General features: G+C 39.3%; 1 pseudogene; it reads right to left on the bottom strand.

Annotated features, from left to right (window-relative positions):
- Positions 1-12002: 12002 nt before the first annotated feature.
- Positions 12003-13514, bottom strand: LOC114235202 (stabilizer of axonemal microtubules 1-like; annotated as a pseudogene).
- Between the last annotated feature and the right edge of the window lie 301 nt (positions 13515-13815).

Genomic DNA, 13815 nt, shown 5'->3' on the forward strand with positions numbered 1-13815 from the left:
GTTTAATGTCGTGTAAGCTCATGGCGGGCCAATACTAAACCCAGGCCTCCCATTTAGGAATGAAGTGCCCTTTCTCTCCTGTGACTTGGATCATCCTTCTTCTCATATTTCTGAATGAGTAAATACACTGACAAGTCTTACCAAATATGGAAGGAACTGGGCGAATACCATGCTATGGACTAACAATATCAGAGCCAGCCTTTACGGGAATATGATTCTTGCTTCCCCAAAAGACATAATTAGATAAGTGCTACATAAGTGGATATTTATAATAAGCTACAACAAAATTATACTGCATTCCCCCGTTACCTTCATCTGTTTCAGTTACCTCGGAGGTTTGATCTGTTGTGTTCTTGCTTGTATTTTTCAAGGATGCCATGATGACAAGTCAAACTTCATTCAAGTTCTTGAGATGCCTCGGTACCCATGTCTGAAAATTACAAACCCCAAAATACGTTTTTCCTTCCTGTTGCTTCTTTCCTTCTCCTATTCTGCAGGTTAGTTTACAACAGAAGGGATTCATGAATCATGATTTGGGATGGAAAGTATGCTATTTCAAGGCATTCTCAGTACTTTGTGGCTGCTGGGTTGAGCATGCAACAGACCCTGGGAGAAGGGAAGACTGAGGAAAGAGAGGCTCCACTGATATGTTTGTGGCTCCATTTATTTGTTAGCAAGAAACAAGAAGAAAACCACAAAAGCCATAATTTGCAGGTCTCCTTTGCCAGGGACACTCTCGAAGGCAGCACATCCCACTGCCTTCATAATCTTGTGACTAGACTGAATTCTCTTGGAAGGATGGAACGTCAGGGCACCATGATGAGTGCCCCTGCTCTACCTGGGTCTTCCTTTCTCAACCCTTTTTCCCAACATTTATTAGTTGCTTCTTCATTCACTGTTGGTTTTTCCTTTTGTCCTTCTTCCTCTACTGGTTCACCCAGGATCAAGTTCAGGAAAAAAAAAATACTTCCTCTCATCCCTGCTTCAGGTCATAGCCTCTTTTTTATTTCAGTTGAAGTAACTGATATAAGAAGCTGCAAAAGAAGCAACTGCTGTATCCCAGCCAGCATGGCTCAGTGGTTGAGCATCGACCTACCAACCAGGAGGTCATGGTTCGGTTCCCGGTCAGGGCATATGCCTGGGTTGTGGGCTCAATCCCCAGGTGGGGGCATGCAGAAGGCAGCCAATCAATGACTCTCATCATGATGTTTCTATCTTTCTCTCCCCCTCTCCCTTCCTCTCTGAAATCAGTAAAAATATATTTTTTTTAAAAAAAAGCAACTGCTGTAAACAGAAATGACAGTGTTGAACAAAGCATTTTCTGAAGAGAAAGAAAACTGTTCTTGCATAGGTCATGTCAATTCTAAGGCAAAGATCTAATAGGCCACTATAAGCCATGTGGTTCCCTTTCCCAGGCTCACACTATACTATATTTGATAGCTTTCCTTGCATTTAGGTGGGGAAATGTATTCAGTTCTAGCAAAACAGAAAAGGAATGGAAATTATATGTGCCACCTTTAGACATAACCTATGTACTAGTAAACATTAAATATGTTCCTCCATGTTCTTTTTGCCTCTGTCAGAGAAGGAAGAAACCACAATGATCTTGAGAAACGTGGTAGAAAATGCCAGCCCCTCAGTCAATCTAAGTCCCCGAGGAAAGGAGAGCCACCCTAAAAGAAATCCATTTCTAGTATTTGTCAGTGACTGTACATTTTGTGTCTCTTTAACTAGTACACATTTCTTTGTAGGGCCTATAATCAGAGAACAGATATCCAGATACCTATATATCACTCTAACTTTGCACTAAATACAAGTTTTTATACATTTTTATTGATTTCAGAGAGGAAGGGAAAGGGAGAGAAAGATATAAACATCCATGCTGAGAGAGAATCATTGATCAGCTGCCTCCTGCATACCCCACACTGGGGATCAAGCCCCCAACCTAGGCATGTGCCCTGACCAGGAATCGAACCATGACCTCCTGGTTTGTAAGTTGATGCTCAACCACTGAGCCATGACCCATGCTGCACTAAATACAATTTTTATCTTAGGTGTATTCCTTCATTTCTTTGTATCTCCTAATATTTACTAAGGATAAAAACAATAAAGGTAAATCAAAGAGTCACAGAACTTTAGTCTTAAAAGATTCCCTGGTCCAGTTTCATTATCATACAGATGAGAAAAGTGCAGTCCAGACCAACTCACCAAAATGACAGATCTCACCGCGAGTGAGAGGCAATGTTGGCATCAGAATCCAGGACCATTCTTCCAGTCCAGGGTTCGTTTCTCTAAAAGCTTATAGTGAAATGACCCCCAAAAAGGAATATTTCCATGAGCAGGAGGGGAGAATTCACATATATGTTAATTTGGATTCTATTTGTAGTGCTAACATTTAAATAAGTGTCCTTTGATTTTGTAAGGCTCTGTGCATTGATTATATTGTGCCTAATAGGAGACCCTCTACTGCATAGTAACGGAGATGTTATGAATCACTGATTAACATTACTGACTCAAAAGAGAGTTTTTTAAAGTTATGAATCTTGGACAATAATGGCACAGAGGTATCAAATGTCAAGGCTTTTTTTGCTATTTCTCTCCTTACTAATCAAATCCAACATACTGGAAAACAAATGCTTGAGTCCTTGGACTATCTACAATTTTTTTAAACCAATCGTCTTATTTTGTTGATGATTTATTCCCAAAATCTAGCAAAGCACTTGACACAAAGAATATCTTTGATAAATGTGTGAATGAACTCATTACATTTACCCCATAGAACTTGTATGCTATAAATATTTACATCACTATCATTAGCTACAGTAAACTATCCATTAATTATCCTGTGAAATGTAATAACCTGCGTTGCAAGCTTTTTTGCAGAAAGCCCAACACATGCTTAAACCAAGAGGCAAAAAACACTGTCATGGCTTAAAACATGGACTAGTCAGACAGCCTAGATTTTAATCCCAATTCTAAGGATGACCTTGGACCCTTTATTTAACTTCCCTGCCTTAGAAGTCAAGTATGGCTGCTGATAATGACAGAACATACCTTGTTCAGTATGAGTATTAGCAGGAAAACAATGGCACTCTCAATGTTTTAGGAGAGTTTAAGGAAGAACTATTTATATATTTGTGAGCAAGGAATCAGAGCACCCTGAGCTAGCAACAGCAAAGAGGCTTTGCCACCCCTAAGTTTAATGGGTAAGAGAAAGAAGCTGTTGCCGGGACCAGAGAGAGTGACTGTCCGAGAAAACCTAATAAACAGAAGCTACAGTCTTTGAGAAAAAGAGGCAGCCAACCCACAGTCACTCAAAGGGATGGAGCTAAAGTAGTAAGTATCATGACCTCACTTTGCTTCCACCTCCTGATCTCATGCTAGAAACCTTTATTGGCCCAACACAACCAGAAATCACAAGACAAAATATTAATCTCAAAGGTCAGCCTCTCAAGGAACAGAGCGGAGTCTGGAAGGACAGAGAGTATCTTGAGGGATATATAGAAAATGAGCATACCTCGTAGAGTTTTTGTGAAGAGTAAAAGTGCTAATGTACATAAAGTTCTGACAGTAGTGTCTACCGCTATGAAAGTGCTTGCATTATTCTTTTTGAGTAGAGCAACAGTACAGCAAAGACCCTGAAGCCACACTGCCTAGAATCAAATTCCAGTTCTGCCTCTTACTAGGACCATGACTTTGAACAAGTTTCTCTAACATGGGGATAAAAATAAACACCTTGTGGAGTTATGTGATAATTAAGTGAATAATACATGTAAAGCACTTAGAACAGTGCCCAGTACATAGCACGCAAACATTTTTTATTATTCTGTTTACTCAAAAACTGTTGACCTAAACGAAATTTTGATTAATTCCGGTGCAACAAAACCTGAAAAACAATCTCTTTTCAACTGAAGTATTTCCCTACTTATTCCAAAGAATTGTGCAGAAGGCTTGTCAATATACCCAGTGCTACATTATCCAAGAGGTCAATGAAACACATGTTTAGGGCAGGCTCAAGGCAGGGATAGAGAAAATAATGGGAGAAATAAGGTTAAGAGAGAGAGAGAAAAGTTGAGCTTTGATGGATTTATCAGAAAATCTAGAGAGAAGCCATATCTCTAAGTTTCAGGTGACTTAGCACTGGTTTGTTTTGAATAATATACTAAGAGTGGGAAAGGTGAAGGGCATACTCTTTCCAGTACTTGAGGTGTCTTCAGGTCTTCATCTAGTGCTAGGACACCATCATTTGCCTAACCTGGTATGCGTGTGTGTGTGTGTGTGTGTGTGTGTGTGTATGTGTGTGTGTTATCCAATTTAGAGATAATGCAATCTCTTTTCAAGATGCAATGAAGAACAGGGGGGCCTAGATGAAAAAGGGATATAATAATTGGACACAATATATAAAAGCCATTGTGTTGGGCTCTGTCCAACATGTAGACCTTTATCAGAATTGCTTTTATTTTTTATTTGGCAAAGTTTCTAAATAAATCAGCCCCTCACACTCAACTTTAAACACAGCTTCCCAAGAAAAATATCTCACTATTTCATCTTTCAGGGGAAAAATGCTACACACAAGAATTTTTAAATACTTTGTATTTCAACAAACTAAACATTTCAAAAGCAAACATTTCATGGGTTTCTCCATTGAAAGGGGAGGTGTACACTTTTTATAACTGGATGTTGGCATTCCCAGATCTCTCTGAATTTTATGGTGACAGAGAGCAAACCTTTTAAGTATGTGAGTATGCTTCTGCTGACCCTCTGATCAGTTATGTTCTTGTTGGCTAAGATTGAGAAAGAACAATTAGATTGGGTGAGTATTTAGAGACAAAGTAACTGAAGAGGGACTGGCCAGACCAAGCCTACACTGCAAGGTACCTACCCAGTTTGCCTGGAGCCCTGTCTTCAGCATGGTCAAACACAGAACCTAGAAGATTCCTATTCCTCTTTCTTATTCTTGGATACCATCAAGGGAGATGCTCTGACCATTTAAAACCCAACAGCCACATACCATCTCCAAGGGAGGAAAAGAAAAACACTCAGGTCCTCACATCTCCTAGAGTTAAAATTTTTTGAAATACATATTTTGAGTTCTTCAAAAAAAAGTTTAGTTCTCAAAAACACTGTTTATAATAAATCATATGTCTCTGTTTTTAAATTGTAATCAACTATATGGTGAGAGCAGCTCTTTTATAAAAACTCTAAAATTAAAACAACCACTTAACACTCCAACCTAATGCCTGCAGTAAATCAAATGTCTTTGTTGTTTAGATTTTAGCTGCACAGGTCCATATAAAAAAGGAGTTTTAGCACTATTTATAAGAAGAATTGTCTCTCCAAACCCATCCAACAATTTTTTTCATTCTTTAGGTAAAAACTTCAGCAGGAGCTTAAGTGGGGTATAGGCAGGCTACCAATAACTTTTTGTGCCAGAAGTTATATAACAAGGTCAAATTTTAATGTACACACAAATGTACAGCAGCTTAAAAGAAGCAGTTGTTCAAAAAGGTATCTGATAAATCATTGCCAAGGGGCTGGGAGGGGTGGGAGGGTAGTTGTGTTAAACCACAGCTTTGTCACTAGTACGCTGTGTGACCTTGGACATGTTACTTAACCCCTCTGCCTCTCAGCTTCCTCTTATAGGATTGCTCTACTACTCACCCTATAGATCCGACTCTTTATAAAACAGAACTTTGTTGCCGAAACCGGTTTGGCTCAGTGGATAGAGTGTCGGCCTGCGGACTCAAAGGTCCTGGGTTCGATTCCGGTCAAGGGCATGTACCTTGGTTGCGGGCACATCCCCAGTGGGGGGTGTGCAAGAGGCAGCTGATCGATGTTTCTCTCTCATCAATGTTTCTAACTCTCTATCCCTCTCTCTTCCTCTCTGTAAAAAATCAATAAAATATATTTAAAAATAATAATAATAAAAAAATAAAATAAAACAGAACTTTGTCTCATGACTCCACAAATCTGTTCTAAGAAGAGCAGTATTCCATGACTGTTCTTCTATAGACAATGCAGTTCAAGTTCACTATAATGTGAGAAATACAAACTAAAACTACACTGATATCCTATTTTTCTCTCATCAGACTGATAAATATTTGAAATCTTGATAATATATTTTGCTGGCCAGGCTACAAATGAAAAAAGTTTGGAAATGATAGGCCCCAGTCAGTAGCAATGAGCAGCATAGCTAGTGCTCCATTTTGTTTGCTAAATACTATTCCTTATTTAATGAAAACAGAGCTGCTAAAGAAATTGCTGGCTTCAGGGCTGTCCAGGAAAGTAGAATATGAGCCTGAAATATCTTATTAGGTGATCTTCTATTGAAAGGGGGAAAATAGCCGAAACCGGTTTGGCTCAGTGGATAGAGCGTCGGCCTGAGGACTGAAGGGTCCCGGGTTCGATTCCGGTTGGGGGCATGTACCTTGGTTGCGGGCACATCCCCAGTAGGGGGTGTGCAGGAGGCAGCTGATCGATGTTTCTCTCTCATCGATGTTTCTAACTCTCTCTCCCTCTCTCTTCCTCTCTGTAAAAAATCAATAAAATATATTAAAAAAAAAAAAAAGAAAGGGGGAAAATAGTTTTTAAAGGGCATGATTGGGCAGTGGAAAAAGTTGAAGTATAAACTGTAGATTAAAGTATCATCTCCAAGTTTAATTTCCTAAATTTGACATCTGTACTATCTATAATAATAAAAGTGTGATATGCTAATTAGACTGGACAGCCAAATGACCTTCTGGACATCATTCCAGACGTCCTTCTGGACAAAACCATGGTGGTGGGGGCCGAGGCAGAGGTGATTAGGGGTGATCGGGCAGGCAGGCAAGCAGTTAGGGGCAATCAGGCAGGCAGGCAGAGTGATTAGGGGCAATCAGGCAGGCACGCAGGCAAGCGGTTAGGAGCCAGCAGTCCTGGATTGCGAGAGGGATGTCCAACTGATGGTTTAGGCCCGATCCCGTCCCTGCGGAATCGGGCCTAAACCAGCAGTCAGACATGCCCCAAGGGGTCCCAGATTGCAAGAGGGCACAAGCCAGGGACCCCTTCCCCCCCCGCCCGAGTGCACAAAATCCGTGCACCGGGCCTCTAGTGCTTATATAAGAGAATATCCTTTTCCTTAGGATATACACAAGAAGATTATGGGAAATAAAGGGACCTGATGCATGTTACCTATTCTCAAATCATTTATGATAAAAAATAAATTATAATATTTTTTAAATATACAATTTATCACATACTGGAAAGGATAGAGTATGAGCTTTAAACACAGACTTTGGTACAAATCCTTTCCTCTCCACTAACAATAACTTTTGACTTTGGGGCAAGTTTTAACTGTTCAAAGCCTTAGCTACCTCACTTGTTAAACTGGAATAAAAGGATTTGTCTTATAGTAGGTTCTGAGTATGATTAAGATTATTATGTCTTAACAAGTACCTAGAAGAATAGAAAATACTGAATAAACCACTAGCTTCCTCTTTCATCCACCTCTTTGTTCTAACTAAATGCTAGGACATTTTAGAAACTCATTAACTTTTAGGTGCTAGCATACAATAAAGTAGGTCCAAGTATTATCATCCAATGAATAGAAGCAGCCTCAAACAGTTAACACCCGTGTGGCAATCCAATGTTCTGTGTCACTTTCTGTGTAGAACAGTTTCATGAGGCCGTGGAACATTCTGTGATGAACTTGGGGTGACCTGGATTTGAACACCAGGTCCACCACTTACTAAATGTTGACTTTCCAAACTTCGATATTTTCTCGCCTATAAATCATTCGTAGTATTACCTTGAATGATTGTTATAAGAACTAGGAAGAATATATGGAAAATACTTCCAAAAAGGTGACACAGTAAATGGTAGATATTACTATTATGGATATCAATGAATGTCTACTGATTCAGTTTTACAGTCCCTGACAAGAGTTCCTGTTTGTTTGTTTGTTTGTTTTCTATTATAAATGAACACATTGATGAGAAGAAAACAGTAGGTTACAGAGCTTATTAGAGTTTTGGTGCTCAGTCCTTCACATTTCCTCTTTAAAGTTGCCAATCAAGGGCAGTGCAATAGTTGCCCTTGTCTGCAGTTTTGTTTTCCTCTGTTTCATTTATCCACTGTCAGCTACAACTGAAAATATCTAAGTCATTCACCGCATTTCATCTCATCACGCAGGCATTGTATCATCTCACATCATCACATGAAGGGTGAGTATAGTACAATAAGATAGTATGAGAGAGAGAGAAACCACATTCCTATAACTTTTATTATAATATACTGCTATAATTGCTGTATTTTATTATTACTTATTTCTGTTAATCTGTTACTGTGCTTAAATTATAAATTTAACTTTATCATAGGTTGTATGTATGGGGGGGGGAAACCTAGTATATATGGGTTCGGTTCTATCACAGATTCAGGCATCCACTGGGGGTCTTCAAAAAAAACCCCATGGATAAGGGAGACTACTGTGATTGCTATTCAAGGAAATAGCAACCAAGTGGAACCTGGATTTTGATTTATTAATTTCTGGGAGAGAACCCAATAATCTATGATTCCAGAAACTGTGCTGATATTAGGGATAAAAAGGTAGCTAGTGAGATAACTAAGAACTAAAGAGAGAGGAAGGATTGGGAACAAAAGACTTTTAATTTCCTGACTTAAGAGAAAGTGGATAGTAACGGACTAAAAATGGGAAAATGGCCACTCAGATAAAAGTCATGAAAAATGACCAAATGACTTGGAAGAGCAGTCTCCTGAAAAAATGAGAGGGGGACTCTCTGGAGAAGAGTCAGACATCACTAAAGGCTTCAGGGTTTTTAAGACTGGAAAATTTCTTGGCTTCCTTTAGTGGCCTGAACGACCACAGATACCATTCTAAGATGGACTCTCAGTTTCCATGTGTACTTCAGGGGTTCACTTTTAAGAATGGTAACCAGGAGGCAAGGGCTTTCTGCTAGCTTCTAAAGCACTATTTATAGAGCTACAGTACTGAGCCTACCTCTCGGGTGGACTTTTCCCAGATGGGTTGTATGGGGACTCAGCCAATAATGTGTGATTTTCCCATCCACTAATCTATTACCACCCCTTGGTCTGAGGATAAAAGTGATTAAGAAAGTTTACAAAGTAGAAGACCAAATTCCATGGAACATTGAAATCCCTTGAACCAACCATGTAATTATAGGTTCAGAACAACTAAAGAAATCAAATGATTAAAACTGGACCCCAGAATCTTTGAAATATCATGTCCAGAGATATCACTCCTATTGATGCAGACAGTAGCACCATAATAAAGAAAGTCAAGTGTAATATGGAACCCAATGTTGAAATTTTGAAAGTACATTCACTTTCCAAATGACAGTACAACAGAATATTGCTGAGTCCCTCTTCCAGTCCACACTTAGGAGAGGCCCAAACCCACTAGACTTCTTGGACTGCCCCAATCTCAGCCAGTCTAGAGGAGACTTTAGGAGAACAGACTTTTGTCTCTTTCTACGCTATAAAGCTGTTTCTTTCAAGCAGTGATGCCAATTAGAAGGATAGCTGAAGCAATATTATGACATTATCTACTAATATTGGATCAGTCAGCAGGAGAAGCAAGAATTTCCCAAGAATTTCCTGATCAAGTAGGCATGGTTGCATATATTTCTATATAACTGCCTCACCTCTTTCTCCTGTATTTTTTTTTTACTTGGTCTACATTCCTTCCTTGTACTTCCTTTGGGAAGGTTATACAGTCACTCAACTTGGACATAACTAGCCCAGTTCTTCCAATTACTTCTTTATATTATCATTTTAATATAGAGAGAGGTTTGTAGTCCCATTTAGTTAGGCACATATGTAGGCCTTCCTTGGTAGCAACACAACACTTAACAAATAACCTTTTTTTAAAAAAAAATCTTTATTGTTGAAAGTATTACATATGTCCCCCTCTATCCCCCATTGACCTCTTCTAGCCCGCCCACACCCCACACCCCAGGCCCCAGGCCTTCACCACCCTATTGTCTGTGTCCATGGGTTATGCATGTATGCATACAAGTTCTTTGGTTGATCTCTTCCCACCCACCCACCCCACCCCCGCCTTCCCTCTGATATTTAAGCATGACAGTCTGTTCCATGCTTCTGTGTCTCTGGATCTATTTTGTTCATCAGTTTATTCTGTCCATTAGATTCCATGTATGAGTGTGATCATGTGATACTTGTTTTTCCCTGACTGGCTTATTTCCCTTAGCATAAAAGGAATGTTTATGAACACAGAAAGTAGATTAGTGGTTGCTTGGGCAGGAGGGATCTTACTGGATGAAAATATTGTTAAACTGATTTATGGTCATGTTTAATGTTACTAAAAAATCATTGAATTGTATATTTGAAATGGGTGAATCATGTATACATAATATATACCTCAGTATATGTAAAGCAAAAATAAATAAATAAATACATACATACATACATACATACATAACCTTAAAGCCTTTTTGTTTTTGTTTTTGGGGTTTTTGTTTTGTCTTGTGTTTTCTGTTGTTGTTGTTGTTGCTGTTGTTGTTGTTTTGGTCCTAATATTACATTCCTATAATCCTTTGGTCAAAACTTTATAAGAGCTAGGTAGTTCTTGCATTATATCTTGAGATGCCAATTGGTATTAAGCTATTTCTCACTGCCCTGTACTTTTGTTTTGGTTTCTTGGCAAAGGTCTCTTTTCTTAAATTATCCTTATACCTTATGCGCTGGTTTCTAACATACTGAGACCTGCTTTTACATTTGATCTTACTCCCTGTCACATGGGACTCTCCCAATACCTTTGATCTGTTAACACTGGACCCTGGGTACACCAGACATTCTGTCCACCTTGGGCCAGTTAGAGAAACTGAAGAAGTTTGAAATCAGAGACAAGCTTCCAGGAGAGACTGGAAAAGGTAGAAACAGGTCATACTGACAAAGCATTGCTAAGCAGGACCCTGATCTGGGTGCCCACTGCTTCACATACTTGAATTAGGCCTCAAGTAAACCATGGTCATCTTTGTTTCCAACCAAGACAGCTGTATTATCAGAGATTCTACAGATAAGAATTCCTTCTTGACTTTCTGGACCAAGAGATCATCATTCAAATAATGCTATACAGACCAAAGAAATGTTAATAGTCGTAAAATTCAGAGCCACGAGAGGAGAAATTCATGTTAATAAGAAAAAATTGAACCATCTGAAAAGAAAAGATACAAGTAAGTTACCTTATATACTTTCAACAAGAAAGATTTTTTTAATAAGAAGGTACCTTTTAAGATGTTTAATATAGCTGCTAAGCCATGAAAAATACCACATTCAGAGGAAACACATACAAGAAAATAAAAAGAGCCTCTAAGGTTCCAAGTTTCCAGCCAAGATCAGTAAGATAAGTACATGAAATATTATGGCTGTGAAATTTTAACCTGTTAACAGCTCAGCTGAAATATCTTGTGCTAGAAAGTGAATGATTCTGGAGCAGAAAACCTCGGGCCTGCAGCTCATGTATTTGTTCCCACCTATGTACAAGGCGTTGTCATTTCCCTGGGAAACCATTTACTTTAATTGTCAAATGTTTTCCTGTAGTTCTTTGAGAATATCATCACTACCCATGATTTTCAGCAGATTTTTTTTCAAAAATAAAACTGTTCTAAATTCAGTTTTTGGTAAAACATACTGCTTTCTAATAGAGATTCTTTCAAGACCTCCACCTAACCCTCATAATTCACAGGTTCTCCTTATTCTTTCAGAACTTACTATTTATCAACCTAAAGTCAACAGTAAACAAAATGAATGAAAGAAAAGTGAAAGCATGGACTACATTAGTACCTAAGATACTTCCTAGTATGCTAACCATCAAAACCATAACCCCTAGCCTTCTTTCCACAACTTCATTCCACACAAATTTGTCCTCCATGATCTCTCTCTTTTTTTTTTTAAAGAGTTAAACAACTTTATTAAGACCAGAAGAGTTGGGAGAAAAAGAAGTAAAGCATAGAATTTCTCAATATTTACTTAAATGTCGGTATTCCTTCCATTTTACCACTGTACACTTGAACTTCTTGCTTGGGTTTAAGACTCTGAGGTGGAAGAACATTGCCATATGTAGGATATGTTTCCAAATATTCGGTTGTTGGGCAAAACACGCAGAATTTTCGTAAATCCTTGTGGTTCCAGTGGACAACGATGTCACCCCCACGTGCAGATCTAACACAGGCACCGGCTCCGCATGCTCTCTGCCCGCGGGGTCCACTGCTCAGCGCCTCAGAGCAGCGGCTGCCCTAGTTCCAACACGCCTGCCATCCTCCAGGCAATGCGGGCTCCATGATCTCTTATTCTTGAACCAGTTTTCTCCACAAAACCTATGCTATCAGACCCCAGCCCTTATTGAATTCCTTCATCACTCACTATATAGCAAACAGTGTGAAGATACACTTTATGTTGGTCTTTAAGTTGAAGAAAATAAAACAAGTTTCTGTTGTCCATGCCAAGCATTACTGTTGAGTATAACAGAGTTTTCTGTGGGGTGAAAGGTATAGCTGTATCCAGAAAGTTGTTTCTCATCCATTAAACTCTATGCCTATATCACAGATATTTTGCTATTATTCAAAAACACACATGGTAGCAAAGCTTATTCTCAATATTCAACCCATCTTCCATGCCTCTTCTTTGAGCAGGGTCATATCGCACTAACAGAGAATCAGACAAGAGAAAGCAGGACTTCAGCTCCAGGTGATTCAGAAACATCTCTTCTCCCAGGCAAAACTAGGGCTGAATCCCAAAAGAGAAAGTTTGGGTCCTGTGTAACAAACCCATTCTTCTCCCAGTACCCCCAAACCTTGATCTGGCTGTAAGTTTTTCATGAAAAAATTGCAGCAACCTGTGATATTGTGATTTATAATGAGAAAAATATATTTGGTCTTCATACTTTAATTTTTCTGGCAAATAGCTTCTAAAACCCTGGAATTTTCTAAGTGATGAAAATCATAAAGGTGTCTTTTGTTATATTAATGAGGTGCCTTTTGAATCTCCCTTAAGGATGGGGGCTCGTGGCCAAGAGACCCAACCATGTGATTAGAGAGTTGGAACTTGCAGTCCCACCTCCTGGGATTGAATCAATTATCAGTGGTCAATCATTACCATGTAAGGAAGCCTCCACAAAAAAAACAAAAGAAGGGGTTCAGAGAGCTTCAGGGTTGGTAAGAATTGAGTTGAATGTGTCTGAGATTGCTTGGTGTTGAGCTGGAAGCCCCCATCCACCCTCACCCTACCAAAACCCTGCTGGTTGGAAATTACATCTCAGAACACTGAAAGGAATCTATACCCTTTATTCTTCTTTTCCCTCTTATAGAAAAAAAAGAGAAATTTATAAAACTTAAAGATCCAAAATAAAGGATTTAGTTCAGCTCACTCCAAGAAAAAAACTTTTTTAAGTACAAAAGAGAGATTAACCCTGTCTTGAGATTAATGTGATATTGCATGAACTCACCCAATGGCTCGAGGTTGGAGAAAAGTTTCCTCATCTCCTGGACCTGTCTTTTTTTCTTATCCCTGGATAATGCCCTAAGTTGTTGTTGTCATAATTAGCTAGCTAATATTAATAACTAGAGGCCCAGTGCACAAATTCATGCACAGGTAGGGTCCCTTGGCCTAACCGGCAATTGAGGCCTATCAGGGGGGCCAGCTGGCCAGGGGGAGGGACCTGGGAGGTTGGCTGTGGGAGTGCACTAACCACCAGGGAGCAGCTCCTGCAATGAGCATCTGCCCCCTGGTGGTCAGTGCATGTCATAGCGACTGGTCAACCAGTTGTTTTGGTCATTCGGT

The sequence above is a fragment of the Eptesicus fuscus genome, chromosome 4 (assembly GCF_027574615.1).
Source record: "Eptesicus fuscus isolate TK198812 chromosome 4, DD_ASM_mEF_20220401, whole genome shotgun sequence".
Taxonomy (NCBI): Eukaryota; Metazoa; Chordata; class Mammalia; order Chiroptera; family Vespertilionidae; genus Eptesicus; species Eptesicus fuscus.